The sequence below is a fragment of the Cyprinus carpio genome, chromosome B9, assembly GCF_018340385.1.
Source record: "Cyprinus carpio isolate SPL01 chromosome B9, ASM1834038v1, whole genome shotgun sequence".
Classification (NCBI taxonomy): domain Eukaryota; kingdom Metazoa; phylum Chordata; class Actinopteri; order Cypriniformes; family Cyprinidae; genus Cyprinus; species Cyprinus carpio.
Window position 1 is genome coordinate 10,604,013 of NC_056605.1, and position 15,359 is coordinate 10,619,371.

Here is a 15,359-nt window from a genome sequence, read left to right on the forward strand (position 1 = left end):
AAAATAGTAAAAGACCACTTTTTACTGATCAAAACAAAACATGCTACTAGTCATGGCAGCTCTAGACTAACCTTAAAGGTCTTCTATACGTTTGTGCGCTATTCGCTGTATCACCTTAAAACCTAGCTAATCCCACAGAGCGGCTGAGATGGTTAGAGCGCCGCTAGCTGTCAATCAAGCGCTCTGTTTAAAGAAGCAGCTCCGAGGCTCCGCCCCCTCCACAAAACTCATCTGATAAAACACAACGAGAGCTGGAGGAATCAAAGACACCGTCTACACGGTTCTCCGTTACCGCTGGAGCAGCACCACCAATCCCGCAGCACGCCTCCAGCTCTGTCTTTATCAAAGCACGCAAACAATAGCGGCTGGAAAGGATCGAGAGGAATATATTACCCGCTTAACAGAACAATGAACGCGGGCTGATTTCTCAGGTAAGCCGCGCGCTGCACTCCGTTATATTAGCAGCGGTTTATGAACGCAAGATATAATAATCACGGCGATTCGTATATGATCGACATGTTATTAGGATATGTTTATTTTTTTTGCTTGATTGTTTTTAATTGCTTTACATGCATGCTCGACGTCATTTACTCCACTTTGTTCTATCGCCTCTGTGGACACAATGCAGTGATGGCTGCACAACATCTGAGTGCTTTTGCTAGTAAACCCTGTGTTCGCGTTCAGAACACACGCAGTGTTGAGTTCAGTGTGCTTCATAACCCTTCCCCTCTGTGTTCACTGGCGCCTCGTTTGCTATGCATGCTGAAGTTCAATTAAATACCTCACGGCAGCCCTCAAGTGCAGTCTGATGATCTACAGGATAGACAAAACCCCCTTTATCTCCCAGATGAGGAGACTGGGGAGAACATGTTGGGTGGAAGTTTTAAATGGATAGGCTCACTTCCAGATTTCAGTGTTGTTAGATGTTACATGTATGCATGCGTGTATGATAGATACATAGACACATGCTGAAAATGTCCTTTGTTAGGATGGCCATAAATGGAGACCTAATTAAAAGAGAGTGTAGCTTTCTTGGTAATATACATATCTGTGTGTGTGTGTGTTTGTGTGTGTGTACTGGTATATGGTTTATGAGGACACAAATGTGTTTAATGACATGGGTACTACAACGTAAACATGGTTTATGAAGACACTTCCTGTGTCCCCGTTAAACAAAAAGCTTAAAAAAAACATACAGAGTGGTGTTTTATGGTTTTTGAAGATTTTTCATGTGTACTAGTTCGTAAACATTGGTGTAGGGACAGTTTGTACAGTATAAAAACAATTACGCTTGTGGAATAAACCACTTCAAGTATGCATGTGTGTGTATGTTACATGTATGTGTTTGAATATATATTATTTTATATATATATATATATGTTAATATAATATTTTATTTTATGTAATTTTTTTTTTTTATAAATTAGATTTTATGACATTCTGTATTATTAATTTTTTTTTGATTTATATTTTTTTTTAATAAATTTTATTAAATTTTTCTTTTGAATATATATTTGGTTTTTTTTTTTTTGGTTTTTATTAATTCTGGGTTTATTTTTATTAATGAAAACAAATGTTTAATAGTTAACAATAATGATACTGGTCTATTTGCATCCTTTTGATGAATTCCGTATGATTTGTGCAGCTGTTGACGCATCATAGGTTGGCGATGTGTGATGTGCTTATCCTCTCTGGTGATGAAAAATGTGTTGTTGTTATTAAATTATTTTGTATGGTTACATCAGGAACTGTAGAAGACTGTGGAAGGTTTATGCAAGTATAGGTTTCTGTGTTTGTGTGTGCATCTGGCTAAATCTAGGCGATTTTCCAGCATGACAAGAACAACAAGCAGTGTGACAGACTCGATCCAGATGAAGTCACAAGAACAATGGGACATTTTCTGGAGTAGGAAAGAAATGCCTATAATGGGGAATAGTGTCTAGAGACTATGGATGCGGTTTTAAACTAGCTGTAGCAGAACAACAAGACTAGATACAAAGTCTACATTGTGCTAAAAGCACAACCATGTATATACACTGCAGACATAGAAGAGACTAAATGAGGTAATGCATTTAAAATCAGATTAATCTATTAAGGATTGGCGTATACAGCTATTTAATTCCAGGCGTTCATACTAGATGCAGTGTTTGTTAGTGCTTTGTGTGCAAGGTGATGTCTGTATCCTCTTTGTCAGATGGAAAATCTAGTTAATCAGTAAAGTCTTAATGAGTTCTGGGTATGCCGTATGTAATATTGCGTTTAGAGTGCAGTAGCTAAAAAAAAAATCTAAAATGTATTACAGTATTATTACATGTATTACAGTTACAGTATTAATACTGTAAAAATCACCAGTGATCCGTTAGTCATCTGCGATCAGTGTTGTTTATGCCAGTTTCAAAACTACATCACACTTGCATTAACATAGCTCATGGGTCTTGGATATCCTGATTCCAGGCCAGCTCTCAGAGGAGCCACTGTAAGATCTGCATATGAAAACACAGGCTGTAGATGCCGTAGGATTGCTTTTGGAGTTCATTTTTCAAATGAAACATGACACATATGGCCCTTATTGTCCACTAGCTCAGATAAAAGTTTCAGACATGTGGCTTATTGACCATCACTCATCTTGCAGTTCCTGATCAATGATCATGCGGGTTTTATGTTGTATAGATTGTTGTATAGATTATAAGTGGGGTCAATGGAACATTGATAGTTTTCAGGTCAGAGTTCTTTCCTTCTCTAAATGTTCAATATGCATTTGCCCCCATCATGTAGCATGTTATAGCTTTTTGTTTTGAGATTCTACAAAAGGGTTTTTCCCATTCCCAAATTTCCCATTTTAACTGATACTTCCAAGATTATCCAGATTTTCTTCCAAAAATTGCAGTTCCAACAAAAACTTTTGATCGCCAACTGTAGTTAATGATACATTGGTAACATATTGGTGGTGACAATTTTGTCACCTGGACTGAAATGTATTATGGTTATGTATTAATATACTAAATGAAAACTAAGCTTTTTTTTCAATCCTAAACCCCTCTTACTCATCCTTTTTTCTTCCTCTTTAATCTTTCTTGTTTTGAAATGGCCATAAGGATTTTGTTTTGCATGTTGAATGTGACATTGTCACATGGCAGACTTGCATTTTTCTTTTCTTATTTGAAGCAATGGAGCAGTCTTTGTTGTGTGGGTGTTTTTCACAATTGAAAAAACAGAACAGCGGAGCTGCAATCAGGTTGAGGTAATTAGAAAAGGCAGCAGGGTGAAGAACTTCAGCACAGCTGATTTGCAGATTTAATCAGTCATAAGTCATTACATCCCAATGTACACAAAGAATATCAGGCAAATGTAATTACCACACAACAACCCCTGTAACCTTAACCTGCTAAACAATAAAATCCCGTAACTAGTACAAGGTCATTTCAGAAGGACAGCGCAAACATCAGTGCTGGAACAGACAGTGTAATTGATGTTATTACATGCTAGCCAAAATCTCAGTTCTTCAGTGTTAAGGACCAAAGGTTTTGTTGGCTATTTGAGCACAATTTGTCCTGCCATTTAGTGGTGCAGTTACCCATTTGTTGAGGCATACAACACTAGTGCTGATGTCTACTAAGGACAGTTTTACGTTGCCGACTCGCTGGGTGTTTTAAGGGGATGGTTCACCCCTAAATGAAATTTGTGTCATTTGCTCACCTCTGTGTTTTTCTAAACTCATAAGATGTCTCTTTTTCTTGGAACACAAGTTAAGATATTTTTGTTCATTCATTGAAGTTCCAAACAACTAAAACTTTTAATGGATGAAAAAGTACAATTAGACATTGTGAAAGTAATCCATATAAATTGAGTGATTTATTGGTTGCATGAAATATTTATTGGAAACAGAAATCTCTTGTTTCATTAAAAATATCCTCATTTGTGTTTCAAAGAGGAATGAAAACCATATAGATTTTGAACGACATGACTAAGTAATTGTTTGGAAGTTGGCAGGCTGTTAAAATGAGAATGTCTTGATTTTTTTTTAAGCATGCCAATTTGTCTTAATAAAAAAACACTTAATGTACCGCAAATGGTCATACTGATGTCTAATATTTTGCCAACAAATTCCTCAAACACTGGATTCTGCTTTGTTTTTTCTCTGCGATATTCAGTGCTTATTAATTCTGCATGAAGAAGAATCCAAAACACTATTTTCCCTAGTTTCTTCAGTGTCGTGTGCAGAAGAGAACGCTGCGATAATTACAAACCTCCATGTTGTTGTAAAATAAGCTACAGGCATCTAGCCGGGGTAAAAAGATAAACATGAACCAATTGAAATGATAATGCATATTTAAATATTAACATATGAATATTGTCAGTTTTTATGGTTGGAATTGTGCCTTTTGGTTATTTGTAGACTTTGTAGGACATGCCTTTTAAAAAGGATCCTGATACCTCTTTGTTGTATATTCCTTTTGGTGTCCCCGCTTCAGCTCTCTCTGTATGCTACTGTACTGATTTCGCTGCCTGTTTTATGTAATGTGGCAGTCCCATTTGTCAACATGCTCTTATGTCTTCTGATAAATGGAGTGTCAATGTTTGTCTATTGAGTTTGAGTCTGGCTGCTCAGTTGATGAAAATTGAGTTTTATGCTCAACATTGCCCAGATTCGCACATTGGTGTGGTCGCTGTAGTCGTTGGGTTTATGTACACAAATTAAAAAATGAAAAAAAGCAAATGGTAAATTTGGTCCTGGCCCGCTGAGTTTTTATACTGTCATTTTGTTCAGCACCTAACCTAAAGATACAAAGGTATAGGGCTAGGTAAAAAATATAGATTTCTCTATTTTAATCGATTATTTCGATTATTTGTACAAACAATATGTGACCCTGGACCCACAAAACATCTCTTAATTGTGGTTTTTTAATAATTAAGATTTTTAGATGTTTTTTATGGTGTTTAGATAGGATTTCCATTGATGTATGGTTTGTTATGATAGGACAATATTTGGTCGAAATACAACTATTTGAAAATCTGGAATCTGAGGGTGCAAAAAAATTCAATATTGAGAAAATCGCCTTTGAAGTTGTCCAGATGAAGTTCTTAGCAATGCATATCACTAATCAAAAATTAAGTTTTGATATATTTACAGTAGGAAATTTACAAAATATCTTCATGGAACATGATCTTTACTTAATATCCTAAAGATTTTTGGCTTAGGAAAAAAAAAAATCTATAATTTTGACCCATACAATGTATTTTTGGCTATTGCAACAAATATATCCCAGTGACTTAAGACTGGTTTTGCGGTCCAGGGTCACATATTGATTCTTTAATCCCAAGAATCGATTAGTCTAGCTTGTTTTCTGTTAACAAATGGAGCATCCAATAAATTGCAAAAAAAGCTTTGGGCTTTGTTTCTTTTGATGTGAAAAAAGTTTGATTTCAAATTATTTCCATTTTATTACAGTATTCCAACAATAAATGCCATTTTGGGGCTGTTTAATGTGGAGTGACTGATTGCTTTCAGATTGGTGTCACTTAACGTCACATTCACCTCAGAAAAAACCTATTTGGTGACCATAAACGAGAGAAAAAAAAAAAAAGAGGCTAGAAAACACTAGCTGACTGACATTTTGCTAAAAGTATGCACCATATAGCACGAATTGGAGTAGAAATATAATTATGTAATTGTAAATTTATTATTATAAAACCTTTGAGTGTAATTTAAGTGTTTTTTATACAAATCAGTTAATTTTATTTGTAATGTAGTACCAGCTGACACTCATGTATACTTTACAGCACCTAATTGAGCGAATTTTTTTCCTTGAAAATTTGGCATGTACTGTACCTGATATATATCCAATTCTGTCAGGACCGCTATTGTCAAAGATGACTGGCAATTAGTATACATTTTGGATTGGCGGTATGGTTCTGTTATGTGAGTGAGAATTAGCACACGGTTTGGATTGGCGGCATGGTTCTCACTGCAGCAATAGGGTGAAAAAGAAAGGAACAACATAAATGTATTGCAGATATTGTTAAAGTTCAACAATTTTATGTACACATTTTAGAATTAGTATAATTAAAAGGAGAATCAGAAGGCAGAATCCGGAGGAGTTGGGGATGGAGGAGGGTAATTAGCTATTGGGCAATGCAAAAACTGCTGATAATACTGAGGAACCATATATATGAATGCTTGGATAAGTGTCATATTCTTATAGGTAGATGGGGATCAGCTGAGTGTCAGCTGATGCGAACTTGACTAATGTGACCTGCCAGAACTAATGCTATGCTTTATTTCTGTCAGGACCACTGTTGTCAAAGATGACTGACAATTAGCATACAGTTTGGATTTCCGGTATGGTTCTGTTCTGGGCAAGAACTCCCTGCACATCCATGCATTCATGGATAAACGCAGAGAGAGCAGCGATAACCTCCCCCAAACAAAACCATAAGCTTATATCCCCCAACACAATCTGATAGCAAAATCTCAAAGCCTTAAGCAACAAGCATGTTGCCCTTAAACAATGACCAAAACATTTATGTTGCCAAAACCTGTGAATTGGAGGTGAGTCCATTGTGGAAACGAATTCCACTCGCTAAATTCCCGATTCCTAGTGAAAGTGGTGTTTTGCCTGCCGAATTCACCATTTAATTAGATATCGAGCAATGCAAAAACTGCTGATAATACTGAAGGATCTAATAAAACTATAGTGCACAACCTCAGAGAAGGGAAAGAAAACCTTGTTAACATGCAATGATTCTGTTTGAGTCTTTACAAGTCTCTTTCCAGTGTTTACAACAGCAGGAGCTTTTCAATTCAGTTCTGGGCTTTTAGATTTGCTCAGCCCCTGAAATTGTCGAGACATGTTCAAGTGAAGGTAATGCTTTACCAGCCGCAAGCAAACTACAAAGGAATCAAGAGTTCAGATTTGTGTACTTACAGCTCATTGTTCTCTGTGTGTTATATGCGGGCCGTAGCTTGAAGGTTAAAGCAGAAGCTCAAGTCTAATCCCAAGCAACGGTGACCTAGGAACTCAAGACTTATGGTGATCAAGATCTAGCCTGTTCCTATTGTGCCACTGTGCAGTACATTTAACCTTAGGGTGCTCCATGGGACTCGGCTCTATAATTAGCATACTGTAAGTCAGACTGGAAGAAATGCCTTAAAACTAAACAAGCATTGACATTTTATGAGACAGAGAGTGACCAATTCAACCATCTCTACCACATATCTGTTAGCTGTTAACGGGTCTATATATAGAAATGCAAGCCAAAGTAATCAGGATGGGTGATTACTTCAAAATTGTTCAATCATCATCATGTCTTTTCCATCCAGTTTTTGGTATCTCTGAAGAAAATACAAGCCTGCAAATGACAAAGACGTACAGTCTGACTTACAGTATGCTAATTATAGAGTTCCTGGTTCACCGTTGCTTGGGATTAGACTTGAGCTTCTGCTTTAACCTTCAAGCTACGGCCCAAAGTCTGCCGTATGAGACACACAGAGAACAATGAGCTGTCAGTACACAAATCTAAACTATGATTCCTTTGTACTTCGTTTGCGGCTGGTAAAGCATTACGTTCATATGAACATGTCTCGACAATTTCAGGAGCTGAGCACATCTAAAAGCCCAGAACTGAAATGAAAAGCTCCTGCTGTTGTAAGCACTGGAAAGAGACTTCTAAAGACTCAAACAGAAAAGAATCATTGCATGTTAACAATGTTTTCTTTCCCTTCTCTGAGGTTGTGCGCTATAGTTTTATAAGAGTTTAATTGAACCGTTGACGGTCTCATTCAAGTCCCACACTTTGAGGAAATATGATAAAGGAGTCTCTGTTTGAACTCAACGCTGTGCTGTTTTGTGGCAGTGACTCATAGTTTCTCTGGTCTTAATGCAAGATTGTCAATCATTTCCGAGCATTATGACATCTCCATCTGTTCTTTGAGATTATCTCTATTCTATGTCTGTATTAATTCCTAACACTGTTTAGAAAAAATTCTTGATTCTCCATAGGCAACCATATTATTTTGGCTTGAAAAATTTTCATTTGTCTGTGAGTGTAATTTTTTATTTTTTTTGTTCTTATCACAAAGATGTCAATATTTTATATAATATTTGTAAACTTAACTGTGAATTGACTAATTTTAGTGTATAAAAAGTAAAATGTGTGGAAGTGAAAAACCTTTCAAACTTCAACACCAAACTGAAAACTTTTACTGAAAAATGTATAAACCTTTATTAATTCAAACATGCGCCAAACAAATGAAAGATTCATAATATAAATAAAATATTGCATCTTTGAAAACCTGATCTCCTGATAGCATTTGACTGAGTATACTGAAGTGTCATCTACGGTTTATAAGTTACTCTGGTATGAATTCTTCAGGTTATGCTGTTATTAATTTTTCTTTGATATAGCGTTCTGTAAGTGTTTTAACTGAAGTGTTTAATTATCATCATGATATGTTTTCATGTTGTCTGTCATTCGCAGGCTTGTATTTTCTTCAGGGATATCAAAGACTGGACAGAAAAGACTCATTATGAGGACTGAACAAATTGAATTTAATTTGTCAATGATTTTAACAATGAGTTTAACAATTCCTGATACTTGTTGTGATTTTATTACCTTAATGTGATTATTTGAATTTATCCAAAACATGTGAAACGCTTATTGAACATCCTAATGTTCACATACTGTCTACAGCAATTATTATTTTTAATTGCAGCACACGTAAAATATAATAAAGCACAATTAAAGTGCATAAAGTTCCTTTTAGGATTAGTATATTGAGAGACAGAGTAAAAGGCCTGATTATATTGTTATATTCACAGTGTGAGTGGAAAGTGGGTCAAAACGAGTCATTATTTTGAACACATTTAAATGTTTAACTTAACATACTCTTGTGCAATAGGCTGCTTGTTTCTAAAGCTTTAAAGAAGCACTGTCAATATACTGGTAGCAGTATATTTATTTATTGATTGCTTTATTTTAATTTTGTCTTACTGAAGTACTGGTTTTGACATCCCTACAAATTTGACTTGGGTTGGGTCGGTGGTTGCTTGAGTGTGAAGCCGACCAAGCCGTCCATTACAGTGACTGAGGGATGGATGACTCGCACACAGGCCTGTGTGTCGCTGCTTTACACTGCTCTCTGTGGTGCTGTCTAATGGGCTGTCAGGTGTCAGGGGCAGCCACTGCAGAACACCAGCTAGACTCTGGCCCAGGGGAGACGGGAGTGTAATTTCAGATGACAGGCAAACGCTGAGGTTCTGGGCCAGAACTCTGAGCACCAAGAGGGTAAATGTATCTGGGGTGGGCTTTTTGGACCTCAATGAAATTGAATGAACTTCTATTAGAAGTACACAAAGCAAGTGTAATTGAGTCTAAGGGAAAGCTTGTAAACCCCTGAGCTGGGTGTGAGCCGGTCGCTGTGGTGGCATGTTCAGCTAATTGCTAATTCTGCAGTGTCGAAAATACTATGCGCAGATGACTTACCTTGCAGACATAGCAAGTTTGTGATCAAAGATGATGCTTATACTGCTTGTAGACTGTAGTAGGTGTGAAGCGTGTTTTTATGACTCTGTACATCCTGGACAAAAGACCAAAATATAAATTCATCATAGCAATTTTATGACTGATCTTAGCTTTTTTTTTTTAAATAGTTTGGGTGATAGGGTAAACCCACAATAGGGCAAACAATAGAACGAAGCAGATATCAGATACCTGCTTAAATCCCATTAAGCAGATATCATTAATGTACTTAATTGTATTGAAGTGTAACAATATTATTCCAGAGAAAAGGAGTCGGATTCAACGAGGAATATTAGAAAGCCAAGTTCTGACTGGGGCGAAAGGAGGAGCTGGGGATGGAGAAGGGTAATTTGCTCCTGAGACTTTATACAGGAATGCAATGATAGGTGTCTTATTCCTATAGGTAGATGTGATCAATTGAGAGTCAGCCGATGCAAGCTTGACTCACGTGACCTGCCAGAACTAACGCTATAGTCTTGATTTTTGCAATTCATTATAATAATCACATGCATCTTTTTTTCTGTCTTGGTGGTTGTGAGATCAGATCTTTAAGTGGACCCCTTATCTCACTGGATTATTAACAATCAATAGCAAAGGGAGTGTTTGGAAAGTAGGCCTGTCATACCTGTTTTTGCCTTTGGAATGAGTCTCCTTGGTACTTAATCAAAAGCTGTTGTTGAAGAGCCAAAATATACACACTTCTGACCACATGTTAGTGTAATTATATCTGAAGTGTTTTTAACTCTGTTTTTGCTTCATGTGTTTCATTAGGTGTTGTTTACATGCACTAATTTTCATAAAATTAGTGCATGAAGTTCCTTTTAAAAGTAAAGTACTGCAGACATAATTACCATTTTTGCCTTGATGAGAGATCTCAAAAGAAAGCTGACATAAGTCAAAAGTTCACCACCCCTTCCTATCCGATCGAAATTTCATTCAGATTGAGCTCAGTTGAATTGACCTGTGTTTACATGAAGGCTTTTCAGTCTGATTGAGTCATCAGTCGGATTATAAACAATTATTTGGGTGCTTGTAAACATAATATTGTTATTCAAATGTACTGCAGTTCTCGTATATCCACAAAACCACAATACAGCACAGAAGAATCTATTGCAAAATTGCTTGAGACATTTTTACATTTACACAATACCTCTGCATGTCATTCGGCCCAGGGGCCATCCGATCAGTCAGTTGGCAGCTTGCTCCAAACATGTGTTAATGGGGTCAGACATTTCTGTTTGTCAATGCATGCACAAACTCATATGCCTGCCTGTTCGCACACTTGCAGAGTGGATGTTTTGTTAAAGCATTTTTCAAGTATCTGTTGTGACAAGGAGTCTTATGTAATTTTCTTTGCACATTAGTCACCATCATGATGTGTTATGTTTGATACGGCAACCCAATTTGATTGAAGTTGAGATTTGTAATCAAATAGGCTTTATTTATTGTACCTATGCTAACCAAGCAGATGTTGTTGAAATGGAAATGCTGATGGATTTTTCCAGGTATTACAGCTCTCCATGATTACAGTAGGCAGGAGTGTTATATATTTCACCTTGACGTGTCTTGGGGAACTTGTCGTGTGTCGGCTGGATGACAGTCTGTGCTGTGTGAAGACCTTTGTTGCTCCCAGGAATCTGTTGAGAAGCGATCATCCTGCTGTTAGCGGAGGTAGAACGCTGTCTTTGAGATGAAGAGCTCTCAGTAATTTGTAAGAAACAACTGCTGGGAAGTTCATTTTGTACTTCCTGGAAACTTTTCTTTAGCACTATGTTTTTGACATTCATTTCATTTAGCTTTTACCCATTCTGTGTGTCAGGGTTAAATATCTTAACTGAGATGGTATTAACCACTGGGTTAAAATTTTCTTTGTTTAAAAGAATTGTTAAAATTCTGATCTGGTGTAAATGCTACTTTCAATAAGGAATTTATTTATTTGGTTTATTTTCAATAATAATGTAATATAGTTAAAATTGTGATCTGGTGAAAATGCTCCTTTAATAAGGAATTAATCTATTTTGGTATATTTTTATAATACAATATAATATAAAACAGTATAATACATTCTGAGTCTAGAAAAAATCTCTCTCTCTCTCTCTCTCTCTCTCTTTTTTTTTTTTTATACAATAGCTATATATATATATATCCCTTATAGTACTATATATATATATTAAAAACATATGATGAGAGAGATTTAAATTTATATATATATAAATACACAACATCAGAGAAAGCTATCAGTATATATATATATATATATGTTAAACATCCCATTAATATATATCTATATATATATTATGTGTGTACATAGTATATATATTAGATATATATATATATGTGTAGGTGCTTGTAATATATATATATATAATATATATATATATTATATATATATATATATATAATATATATATATAATATATATATATGTATATGTGTATATATGTATGTATGTATACAGCAGGTTTTGCAAAAACCATCTAGAAAGGAATTGAAATGCCACAAAATATAATTAAATTGCTCAATACTTGTTTTCTATTTAGTTGCACTAAAAGCCCTTAAAGATATTCACCATGGCAACCATAGTTAATTCCAAAATACCATAATTACTTCATTATTCATGTTGCCACTTCATACAACATTTATTGTTATTGCTGTAAAGCCATAATTAATTATTAAAATGTGTCTGTAGCTGTCTAAACACCGCAGGCTGAAGCAGTGTGCAGTATATAACTCTTTTCAACATTGATAATAATAACAAGAAATGCTTCTTGAGCATCCCGTCAGCATATTAGAATGATTTCTGAAGGGTCATGTGACACTAAAGATAGGAGTAATGCAGCCTTAGTGATTTTCAAAAACATGTAAACTTCTTTTCTGACCTCAAACTTTTTTGATATGATCAATCATGAGGTACATTCATGACTAATAATTAAGTCTTGCTCTGTGATAACATAACTTAATCTAACCAGTAATCTTCTACGTGTTACTGCAGAAGTGCATTTGGAGCACACTTCCTTTTCTCTAAAGCTACGTCTTGTGGAAGCTTTGACTATTTGCAGTTTGTTGTGGCCGATGCCATCATCTTTACCACGGTATGTTTAGTCAGCAGCATGAAAGAGACCAAAATAAAGTTTAACAGAGTCATCAGGAAGTCTGGCTCTGTTATCAGACACTGCCTTGGCACGTTGGAAGTGATTGCTGAAGGAGAGCTCTCTCTGTACTCCATCGTGTAGAGTGAATGCCACCCTACTTGGCACACAACTCAGACAAAAGAGCGCATTCAGCAACAAACTGATTGCACCATCATGCATGAAAAGAGACAGGAAATTCTTTGTCCCATCAGCCGTCAGTTATATTATTCATTCCCTGCCTCAATATGTGAACAATCTGTCTGATTTGCACATTTTTATCCTTGCATATAATTTGCACCATTTTCACTTGTAAAGTGTTCCTCTGATATCCCTGCTGCTTTTCCGCTTGCATTATCTAGAAAATGCACCATTTTCACTATGTCATTTTACTCCTGTAAACTTCCACTCTGACCTCAAAGCTTTTTGTGTGATTGTGGTACACGATTCTAATAATTATCTTGAATGTGATAAATAAAATCTAACCAGGATGCGCTACGTGAGACTGCAGAAGTGTATTTGTGAGCAACTTCCTTTTGCTCTGATGCTACGTCTGTTGCTTTGACAATTTGCAGTTTGTTGTGGCCGTTGCCATCACTTACCTGTTTTTGTGGTTGGATGTGAGTGTGTCGCTGTTTTTGTGCAGAGTTGTGTGTGTTTTTGTGAAATTTAATTGTTGTTGTGGTTGCATTCAAGATTGCTAAGGATGTCAGTTGACTCCATAAAATTTTGAATGCCACCCTAATTACAAACAACTGCGATTAATTATCACAGTTAATCGCAACAAACTGAACATCATTGAAAAGGCAGTGAAAATTCTTTGTCCCCAGCCGATAATTATATTATTCATTCCCTGCCTCAATATGTGAACAATCTGTCTGATTTGCACATTTTTATCCTTGCATATAATTTGCACCCCTACTTGTAAAGTATGGAACTGATATCCCTGCTGAACTGATATCCCTGCTGCTTTTCCGCTTGCATTATCTAGAAAATCCCTCATTGCATGTCATTTTACTCCTGCTGTTTCCACTCTTTGAAGCGATTGTGTGGTTGTGGTCACGATTCAACCTTATATTGAATGTGAAAAAGTCAAGGATGCGCAATGGAGATGGAAAAATGTGAAATATGTTCCCTGCTCATTTGTTGCAAATGGCTGTTGTTGTGGTTGCATCACACGCTGTTCATGAGCAGTGGAGCAGAGTGTGTGTTTGTGCACACTAATGCACACTGCTGTAAAATTTTGAATCACATTGTTTCAAGACTAAGGATGTCAGTTGATTAAAATTTTTAATCTAATTAATTACAGGGTGCTGCGATTAATTAATCGAGTTAATCGCAAACTAAATTTGGCTGTGAAAATACCCCCAAAAGATAATTTAAAGCTATTATTGTGTTAAATGTTTAGGCTACAATGGCCTAATTTAAAGTATGGAACATAAAAGAAGATAATTTGAGAAACATCTTTTTTTTGTATTTTTTGTTTATCCAATGAAAGTCACTAGTGACCAGAACAGCTTTGTTACCAACAGTGTAGTAAATGCTGCTCTACATGAAAGCACGCATGTGTAAAGATTTACTGCTGATTACAGAACCGGCTTTACTGACGAGATGCCCATTAATATCGTGCTGATATTTTTCATGCATCCAAATGCAAAAGAAAGTAAGCCGTATTTGATGGCGTGATTATGATTGATTTTGTTTTGTTTTTTTTGATGAATATAATTTTAATGTTTTATTTATTCATTCATTTATTTATTTTTTTAAATAAATGAAATGATACTCTAAACAAGAAACTAAAACTACCAGCAGGTGGCGGTAAGTCGATTCGTTCAAACGGCTGATTTATTCAGGAATGAAGTAAACACCTGCGTCCCAATGTGCATACTTTCCACCCTAGCTGCCCTAAACAGTATTGAAAATTACTAACATCACACAGAATTTAGGATTAGAGGTCGACCGATAGTGGATTTTTGCTGATACCGATAGCTAGGTTGGACCACACTGGCCGATACCGATTAATTAACCGATAGTTTTTAAAATGGATACTGAACAAAAACTAAAATAGTTATTTATTTAAAAAAAAAAAAAAAAAAGAAAAAAGAAACAAAAACAAACCAGTACTGATTCATACTAGTAGTAGTTATATTAATAAAAGTAATAATAATAGTAATAGTAAATGTTGAAATGACCACAAAATCCATTTAATTTTTTATTAAATTACGTTTTTATTTTTTCCAAATTCCATTATTGTTTTTTTCCATTGTTTCGTTTTATTTTTTCTGTTTTATTTTTTTTTTCTTTTGGTCTAATTATTTTTTATCAAATATTTTTTAATTTTTAACATCAATTTAATAAAAGTTTAACAAAAATTACATGTTTAGGGCCCGATGAAATGTTTTATTTTTTCTCACCATATTTTTTATAGTTACCAAATTCTGTGTTTTAGCATGTCTAATTATTTGAATCCATAAAATAACTTATTCATTTTTTTTCTTAAAGTAGCCTTATGATTTTTTCCCCTCAAAAATTTTGCGTTGTGTATTACAATTTTTCTGGTTATCAAATGAAGGCATGAAACATTAATTTCATTTATTTGGCAAACAGGGGATTTACTATTAAAATTAAAACATGGAAGAAATGTTGTGTGATTATTCCTTATAATTCGTTGTTTCATTGTTTAATTTTAGTAGTAGTAGTAGTAGTAGTAGG

At 35.3% G+C, this 15,359-nt stretch overlaps 1 protein-coding gene across 1 annotated transcript in view; it reads left to right on the forward strand.

The window, feature by feature from the left end:
- The first annotated feature begins 212 nt into the window (after window positions 1-212).
- LOC109083062 (beta-galactoside alpha-2,6-sialyltransferase 2-like) overlaps window positions 213-15,359 on the forward strand; it is a 63,980-nt gene continuing 48,833 nt past the window's right edge. The window contains exon 1 of the mRNA XM_042730888.1: window positions 213-431. The gene's annotated coding sequence lies outside the window, so the exon portion shown is untranslated. The remainder of the gene's footprint in view (window positions 432-15,359) is intronic.